Here is a 9401-nt window from a genome sequence, read left to right as displayed (position 1 = left end):
CCTACTTGGGAGGCTGAGATAAGAGAATCACTTAAGTCCAAGAGTTTGAGGATGCTGTGAGTTGTGACACCATGGCACTGTACCCAGGGCAACAGCTTGAGACTGGCTCAAAAATAACTAAATAATAAATAGATAAATAAATAAATAAATAAATCAGGCCTATAATCCAAGCCCTCCGGGAAGCCAAGATAGGTGGATTGCTGGAGTTCAGGAGTTCTAGACTAATCTGAGCAAGAGCCAGACCCTCTCTCTTAAATTTAGCTGGACGTTGTGGCGGATACCTATAGTCCAGCTATTCTGAAGGCTCAGATAAGAGGACCACTTGAGCCCAGGAGTTGAAGGTTGCTGTGAGCTATGATGCTGCTACAGTACTCTACGGAGGGCAACATAGTGAAACTCTGTCTCTAATAAATACATAAATAAGTCCTTAATTTTAACATCTAATTTTAATTTTTTTCTACATTGGAAGAATTTTTGTGCTCTGTTTACTAAATCTTAGCCTATTTTAATATCATACAAATATTCCTCTACATTGGCTTTTATTTATTCCTTTTTTTTTTTCTTTTTTCTGAGACAGAGTCTCACTATGTCACCCTTGGTAGAGTGCTGTGGCATCATGGCTCACAGCAACCTCAAACTTTTGGGCTCAAGCGATTCTCTTGCCTCAGCCTCTCAAGTAGCTAGGGCTACAGGCACCTGCCACAACACCGAGCTATTTTTTGTTGCAGTTGTCATCATTGTTTGAGCTGGCCTAGGCCGGATTCGAATCCACCACCCTTAGTGTATGTGACTGGCGCCAAAACCACCGTGCTGTAGGTGCTGAGCCTAATTTTTTTTTTTTTTAGGCAGAGTCTCAAGCTGTCATCCTGGGTGGAGTGCCATGGCGTCACAGTCACAGCAACATGAAACTCTCGGGCTTAAGTTATTCTCTTGCTTCGGCATCCCAAGTAGCTGGGACCACAGGTGCCTGCCACAACACCTAGCCATTTTTGTTGTTGTCATTGTTGTTTTAGCTAGCCCTGGTCAGGTTGGAACCCGTCAGCCCTGGTGTATGTCACCCTAACCACTAAGCTACAGGCACAGAGCCTACATTGTTTTGTTTTGTTTTTTTATTTTTTTGAGACAGAGCCTCAAGCTGTCACCCTGGGTAGAGTGCTAAGGCATAACAGCTCACAGCAACCTCCAACTCCTGGGCTCAAGCAATTCTCCCGCCTCTGCCTCCCAAATAGCTGGGACTACAGGCGCCCACCACAACGCCCGGCTATTTTTTGGTTGCAGCCGTCATTGCTGTTTGGTGGGCCCAGGCTGGATTTGAACCTGCCAGCTCAGGTGTATGTGGCTGGCGCCTTAGCCGCTTGAGCCACAGGCACCAAGCCTACATTGTTTTTAAAACAAACAAACATTGTTGGCTCAGCACAGTGGCTCATGCCTGTAATCCCAGCACTATAGGAGGCCAAAGCAGGTGGATTGCTTGAGCTCAGAAGTTAGAGATCAGCCTGAGCAAGAGACCCTGTCTCTACTAAAAATAGAAAAACTAAAAGGGTGTTTCAGTGGGCGACTGTAGTCTCATCTACTAGGGAGGCTGAGACAAGATGATCTCTTGAACTCAGGAGTTTGAGGTTGCTATTAGCTATGACACTACAGCCCTCTACCAAGGGCAACAAAACAAAGAAAAAACAGAAACAAAACAAAACAAAAAACAGGTATTTCCGTACCCAGAACTTACAATAGTTTCTGCCTTTCATTTTAAATCTACAACCCACTAGAATTAATCTGACGTTTACACCTCATGAAAGGAGAGGTCAAACACCTTCTTTTCCCAGGTATCTATGGTTGTCCCAGGTCATTTCTGCGATGTTTTTCTTTTTCTTTCTTTTTTTCTTTTCTTTTTTTTTTTTTTTGAGACAGAGCCTCAAGCTGTTACCCTGGTAGATGCCATAGCATCACAGCGCACAGCAACCTCCAACTCCTGGGCTCAAGAGATTCTCTTGCCTCAACCTCCCAAGTAGCTGGGACTACAGGCACCAACCACAACACCCAGCTATTTTTTTTGGTATAGTTGTTATTGCTGTTCAGTGGGCCTAGGCTGGATTCGAACTCACCAACTCTGGTGTATGTGGCTGGCATCTTAGCCACTTGAGCTACAGGCATGTTTTTCAAATACAGAAAATGACAGATCAGTGGATCATAATGGGATTGTTTTAGTTTTAATTGAATTAAAAAAAATTAGTAGAGGGCGACACCTGTGGCTCAATGGAGTAGGGCACCGGCCCCATATGCCGGAGGTGGCGGGTCAAACCCAGCCTCGGCCATAAAACTGCAAAAAAAAAAAAAAAAAAAAATTAGTCTCGGCACCTGTGGCTCAAGTGGCTAAGGCGCCAGCCACATACACCTGAGCTGGCGGGTTCGAATCCAGCCCGGGCCTGCCAAATTACAATGATGGCTGCAACCAAAAAATAGCCGGGCATTGTGGCGGGCACCTGTAGTCCCAGCTACTTGGGAGGCTGAGCAGGAGAATCGCTTGAGCCCAGGAGTTGGAGGTTGCTATGAGCTGTGATGCCACAGCACTCTACTCAGGGCAACAACTTGAGGCTCTGTCTCAAAAAAAAAAGGGCGGTGCCTGTGGCTCAAGGAGTAGGGTGCCAGTCCCATATGCCAGAGGTGGTGGGTTCAAACCTAGCCCCGGCCAAAAACCAAAAAAAAAAAAAAAAAAATTACTAGAGAAAATAAGATTTGAAAATATCAAATTGGCACCTGTGGCTCAAGCAGGTAAAGTGCCAGCCACATACACCTGAGCTGGTAGATTCGAATCCAGCCCAGGCCCACCAAACAACAATGACGGCTGCAAGCAAAAAGAAATAGCTGGGTATAATGGCGGGCGCTTGATCACTTGATCCCAGGAGTTGGAGGTTGTTGTGAGCTGTGATGCCACCGCACTCTACCCAGGGTGAAAGCTTGAGGCTCTGTCTCAAAAAAAAAAAAAAAGAAAGAAAAGAAAAGATCAATGTGTATTGAACCAGGTTTTATTTATAAGATGTGTATATTGGGCGGCTCCTGTGGCTCAGTCGGTAAGGCGCCGGCCCCATATACCGAGGGTGGCAGGTTCAAACCCGGCCCCGGCCAAAATGCAAAAAAAAACAAAAAATAGCTGGGCGTTGTGGCGGGCGCCTGTAGTCCCAGCTACTCGGGAGGCTGAGGCAAGAGAATCGCTTAAGCCCATGAGTTGGAGGTTGCTGTGAGCTGTGTGAGGCCATGGCACTCTACCGAGGGCCATAAAGTGAAACTCTGTCTCTACAAAAAAAAAAAAAAAAAAAAGATGTGTATATTATATAATGGGTCATGTTGGAAAATCTGCATTTTTTTTTTTTTTTGAGACAGAGTCTCACTTTATCGCCCTGGGTAGAGTGCCATGGCCTCACACAGCTCACAGCAACCTCCAACTCATGGGCTTAGGGGATTCTCTTGCCTCAGCCTCCCGAGTAGCTGGGACTACAGGCGCCTGCCACAACGCCTGACTAATATTTTGTTGCAGTTTGGCCGGGGCTGGGTTCGAAACCTCCACCCTCGGCATATGGGGCCAGCATCCTACTCACTGAACCACAGGTGCCACCCGGAAAATCTGCTTCTTAATATGAGAGTAGGGATTTGAAAGCCAGTGAACGATGCACAGGACCCACCAATCACCTCTTCTGTCCTGTCCTCGTACTTGCTCAGCCAGTCTGTTTCCAGCTATGGATGCTTTTTTTTTTTTTCCAAATGACTTAAGATTTAATCATCGGAAGCAAACTAAATGGAAACCTTACAATAGAGAAGTGCTTTTTGCAAACTGAGCTGGGACAGAAAGGGACTGGGGACTGCCCCTCAACCTGATCCCTTCCAAACAAAGACGTCCACAGTGTTCCTGGCACTCTGGCTCAGGAAAGGGGGAGACTTTGCTGGTTTTGTGCGTTGAAGTCACTTTGCCCAGCACTCACTCCTGGCCAGCATCCGGAGCCCCGCCTTGCCGGCTCTTGTCATCACCCTTCTTTTTGTGGCCTGAGACGTTGTCATCAATCCATAGTAGCGGAACTGCCGTCTCTACTGCTGTCTTATATGTCTGCAGCTTCACGGCCAATGGCTCCCATATGCCCAGTTCTTTCATGTCCACCAAAGTTCTAGTCTTACCATTTACGCCCCAAGTCTCACAGTTCTCCTGGGTATTCTTGGCCCGAAGGGAGGTAAGTAGACAGATGGTGCTAGCTTCACAGTTCTGGATCAGGGTATGGGGGATGACCTCTAGCGCCTGTGCAGCAGCCCCATATGGCCACTGTTCTGCACCAGTCAAGGCTTGGGCCACAGCCACCTCAGAGGCTCCACCCCTGGCACCAGCTGAGGGTCTAGGAGAACGTTGCAACACACTTGCACGACATCCTGGAGGTTGCGTTCTACTTCTGAAAGAATCTCTTTGCTGGCCCCCCAAAGGAGAATGGTGCAGGCCTTGGGGTCTTGGCAGTCGGTGATAAACGTAAAGTACTCATCTCCAATTTTCTTGATTCCCAACAGGCCTGCTCCTGTTGCAACATCATCCTCTCAATTCCTCTGGTCAGCTGACTATCCAGGCCCCACAGGCTCTAGCAATGCGATTATTATCTGTCTTCCGGACTCTACGGATAGCTGTGATATTGGCCCACATGAGGTAGTGCTGAGCTAAATTTGAGATCCCCTTTTCTGTGATGAGGCTTTAGCTGGATAATGTCCTCACAGAGCTGCTGGATATACTCTTCTTCCATCAGGAGGATTCGGGTAAAGTCTTCCTCTCGTGTAATCTCAGTGTCATACTGGCTTTCCCCTTTCTTGTACTCCAGAGGAGAATCCAGCAGCACAGTCCGAGGGTTCTTGCTGTAGCGCCGCTTCGTGGTTGGGTCACATCCTTGTTAATGACTCCACGTAAGACACATGAGTCTTCAATGATACCCCCAGGTATCTTTTCTACCCTTGCATATTTTTTGATGTCAATCTCCTTCCGACCATTCTCCTCATACTGTATGGCCTTGACAGCATCCAGGGCAAAGTTGCAACGCAAAGAGGACCACCGGCTGATGGCTTTGGTAGTAATGGAGCTGTTAATGATGTTTAGCATGACATCACAGTTATTGATATCAATGGGGGTACTGATTTTCTTTAGAGTGCTGATCATATCATCCAATGCCTTGTGGTAAGCACTGATCACCACAGTGCATCTGCTTTTCTAGGGTGCATCTGCTTTTCTAGGAAATGCTCAGCCACAGATAACATTTCCCCGGGAAGGATAATTACTGGTCCCATCTCCAATTTCTTCATCTTGCATCCGGCTAATTTCTTTCTTTCTTTCTTTCTTTTTTTTTTTTTTGTAGAGACAGAGTCTCACTGTACCGCCCTCAGGTAGAGTGCCGTGGCGTCACACGGCTCACAGCAACCTCCAGCTCTTGGGCTTCCGCGATTCTCTTGCCTCAGCCTCCCGAGCAGCGCATCCGGCTAATTTCAATCATGGACTTGGCTGCTGGATGCTGGACTCGAATCTCTCAAAGAAGGGCTTTGCCATCATTGATGATCACAAGGCCTCCCATTGAGTCCAAAAGCGTCTTCATCATGGACTTGGGTCCCAAACATGTTCGGATGATATCCGCAATAGTCTTAGCAGCATTGATGCTTCCAGACTGAACTTTTCTTCCAGATTCACGCTTAGTGTTCTGGCTAAGCACGAGCACAGGACAATGGCCCATCATGGCGGCACGATGCAGAGCCGGGTACTGAGAGCTGGAGGAACCGGCAGAACCTTCTGAATACAGAGGACCAGCCAGGATGCTTTTTTGAATAAAGAACTCATTGCCACTCTGGGTCTCTCAGAGGCACTTTATCCCCATCCCAGAATTTTCTCAGGGTCTATAAGGACCAAAAACATTTACTGTCTCAGAAAGAAAAAGAGAGAGAGAGGGGTGGCTCCTGTGGCTCAGTGAGTAGGGCACCGGCCCCATATACCGAGGGTGGCGGGTTCAAACCCAGCCCTGACCAAACTGCAACAACAACAACAAAAAAAATAGCCGGGCGTTGTGGCGGGCGCCTGTAGTCCCAGCTGCTCGGGAGGCTGAGGCAAGAGAATCACGTAAGCCCAAGAGCTGGAGGTTGCTGTGAGCTGTGTGATGCCATGGCACTCTACCGAGGGCAGTAAAGTGAGACTCTGTCTCTACAAAAAAAAAAAAAGAGAGAGAGAGATAGCCAAGGCTAGGAGTGCCCTGGCCTCAGCACAGCTCACAACCTCAAACTCCTGGTCACAAGCAATCCTCCCACCTCAGCCTCCCAGAGTGCTGGAGTTACAGGCACGAGCCACCATGCCCAGCCCACGGATAGGTGAGCCTTTTGAGACTGACTTGAGGAAGGACATGACTGATTCAGTGTTGCTGGTGGGTCCTTTGTTATTTCCACGTCAATGGGTCTTGTCTTCACCACATAACACGTCCAGAGATCCTGGCACACCATATCTTCCCCTAGAGTGTCCCGACCCGTGGGACAGCAACGGGGGGCGCAGGAACCACCTAAGGAGAAAAACAAACAAGGGGCGCGAGAAAGGGAGACAAGACAGTTTTCTGATCAAGTCTCAAATTTTATTGGAAAAACTTGTGCCTTATAAGCATTACGGGGAAGGTGGGTGTGTCTTGTTGGGAGGTTCAGAGGAGTTGTTAACTGGGGATTGGCTAGAGTAAGTAAGATGGGGCATAAGGTGATTGGTTGACTAGTTGCCAGGTAAAGTTACCAGGAAAAGGTAAAACTGTTTTTTACTTGAAGAGGAAGTAAGGCCAAGCTGTACCTTATATGGCTTCCGACACTAGAGGAGTTTCTTTAAATGTATCGGAAGAATGCAGAGGCAATACAAAAAGCTGGGGCAAGGGCGGCACCTGTGGCTCAGGGAGTAGGGCGCTGGTCCCATATGCCGGAGGTGGCGGGTTCAAACCCAGCCCCGGCCACAAACAACAACAAAAAAAAAAAAGCTGAGGCAAAAGAAGTCGGTGGAAGAAGCAGTTGTATTAACTCACTGTCTCCACTTTCTGTCTCTAGGTCTTTGTACTCTATTTTATCCTCCTAATGGATTCTTTTCCTAGATCTTTCATTCTCGTGTTGTCTCCACGTCTCTGTTTCATGCATCTCTTCTCCCATGTGTTTATCAGGAGGACACTGTCTAACCCAGCGGTTCTCAACCTGTGGGTCCTGACCCCTTTGTAACAATGAAAATACATCCTGCATATCAGATATTTACATTATGATTCATAACAGTAGCAAAATTAGTTATGAAGTACCAACAAAAATAATTTTATGGTTGGGGGTCACCACAACATGAGGAACTGTTTGTTTGTTTGTTTGTTGGAGACAGAGCCTCAAGCTGTCGCCCTGGGTGGAGTGCTGTGGCATCACAGCTGACAGCAACCTCCAACTCCTAGGCTTAAGCGATTCTCCTGCCTCAGCCTCCCGAGTAGCTGGGACTACAGGCACCCACCACAACGCCTGGCTATTTTTTGGTTGCGGCCGTCACTGTTGTTTGGCGGGCCCTGGCTGGATTCGAACCCGCCAACTCAGGTGTATGTGGCTGGTGCCTTAGCTGCTTGAGCCACAGGTGCCGAGCCAACATGAGGAGCTGTATTAAAGGGTCGCGCCATTAGGAGGCATTAGGAAGGTTGAGAACCACTGGTCTAACCTGAGTTCCCCAAGGCAGAGCCTAATACAAAGGCTTGAGCTCCAGAGGTTGATCTGGAAAATAATCCTAAAACCCAGAGGGCGGAGCAGGAAGAGTAAGACCGGGAAGGAATGAAAGCCAAACACCTTGCATAAGGACAAGGCTTTGAAGTCCCTGACATGGGCAATGCACGTTTGTTTCTTTTGGAACCTACTGAAGGCTGTACATGATACCTCCTTTAATGTTCTGCCGGAAAGGGGAGGCTGAGGCATTTATGGGCCAAATTGCACCCCTTGTTGACTGAGGCCTTCTCCCAAAGGCATTGACTTCCTGCAATTCTGGAATGCTGCTTTTGCATTTTCTTTTCTTTTTTATTTTATTTATTTATTTATTTATTTTTGAGCAAGATTCTCACTCTGTCACCCTGGGCAGAGTGGCATGGCATCATCCTCGCTCACAGCAACCTCAAACTCTAGGGTTGAGCAATCCTCCTGTTTCAACCTAAAAGAAACTGGGACTAAAGGCACCTGCCATTATGCCCAGCTAGTTTTTCGGGATTTTGTTTGTTTCTTGCCCTCAGTAGAGTGCTGTGGTGTCATAGCTCACAGCAACCTCAAACCCTTGGGCTCCAGTGATTTTCTTGCCTCGGCCTCCCTAATAGCTGGGACTACAGGCGCCCTCCACAATGCCGGGCTACTTTTAGAGATGGGGGTCTTGCTCTTGCTCAAGCTGGTCTTGAACCAGTGAGCTCAAGAAATTCACCCCCCTCAGACTCCCAGAGTGCTGGGATTATAGGCGTAAGCCACCCCACCCGACCCCTACAGTTATTTATTTATTTATCTTTAAGAGACAGAGTTACACTTTGTCGCCCTCAATAGAGTGCTGTGACATCACAGCTCACAGCAACCTCCAGCTCTTGGGCTTAGGCGATTCTCTTGCCTCAGCCTCCTGAGCAGCTGGGATTACAGGCATCTGCCACAACACCCAGCTATTTTTTGTTGCAGATTGGCTGGGGCCCAGTTGAACCCGCCACCCTAGGTTATTTAACTGGCACCAATGTTAATTTAACCCATCTGTGAACCAGGCTGAAGTTGTATCTTTTCCTATCAGGTGAGCATAGGAAACCCCATGCAACTGTAAATGTGAGTTTAAGAAGAGACACAGGGCTCAGCGCCTGTGGCTCAAGTGGCTAAGGTGCCAGCCACATACACCTGAGCTGCAGGTTCGAATCCAGCCCGGGAACGCCAAACAACAATGACGGCTGCAACCAAAAAATTAGCTGGGCGTTGTGGCAGGCGCCTGTGATCCTAGCCACTTGGGAGGCAGAGGTAGGAGAATCGCTTGAGCCCAGGAGTTGGAGGTTGTTGTGAGCTGTGATGCCACAGCACTCTACCCAGGGTAGAGCTTGAGGCTCTGTCTCAAAAAAAAAAAAGAAGAGACACAGGTCAAGTGTGGTGGCTCACATTTATAATCCCAGCACACTAAGAAGCTGAGGCAGGAGGATCCCTTAGGCGCAGGAGTTGGAGACCAGCTTGAGCAAGAGCAAGACCCTGTCTTTACTAAAAACAGAAAAACTAAGGCAGGCACAGTGGCTCACTCCTATAATCCTAGCACTCTGGGAGGTCCAGGTGGGTGGACAGCTTGAGCTCATGGGTTCGAAACCACCTGAGCATAAGCAAGACCCCATCTCTACTAAAAATAGAAAAAAAAACTTGAG

At 48.0% G+C, this 9401-nt stretch overlaps 1 pseudogene across 1 annotated transcript; it reads right to left on the bottom strand.

Annotated features, from left to right (window-relative positions):
- Nucleotides 1–3755: 3755 nt before the first annotated feature.
- On the bottom strand, nucleotides 3756–5811 carry LOC128595872 (T-complex protein 1 subunit gamma-like; annotated as a pseudogene). The gene is made up of 2 exons (XR_008383007.1): nucleotides 5495–5811; nucleotides 3756–5337 (listed from the first exon to the last, which is right to left on the bottom strand). The product of XR_008383007.1 is annotated as a T-complex protein 1 subunit gamma-like (transcript).
- Between the last annotated feature and the right edge of the window lie 3590 nt (nucleotides 5812–9401).

This window comes from Nycticebus coucang, chromosome 10 (assembly GCF_027406575.1).
Source record: "Nycticebus coucang isolate mNycCou1 chromosome 10, mNycCou1.pri, whole genome shotgun sequence".
NCBI classification, from domain to species: Eukaryota; Metazoa; Chordata; class Mammalia; order Primates; family Lorisidae; genus Nycticebus; species Nycticebus coucang.
The sequence above is the reverse complement of the archived record's forward strand: the minus strand, read 5'-3'. Positions and strand labels throughout refer to the sequence as shown.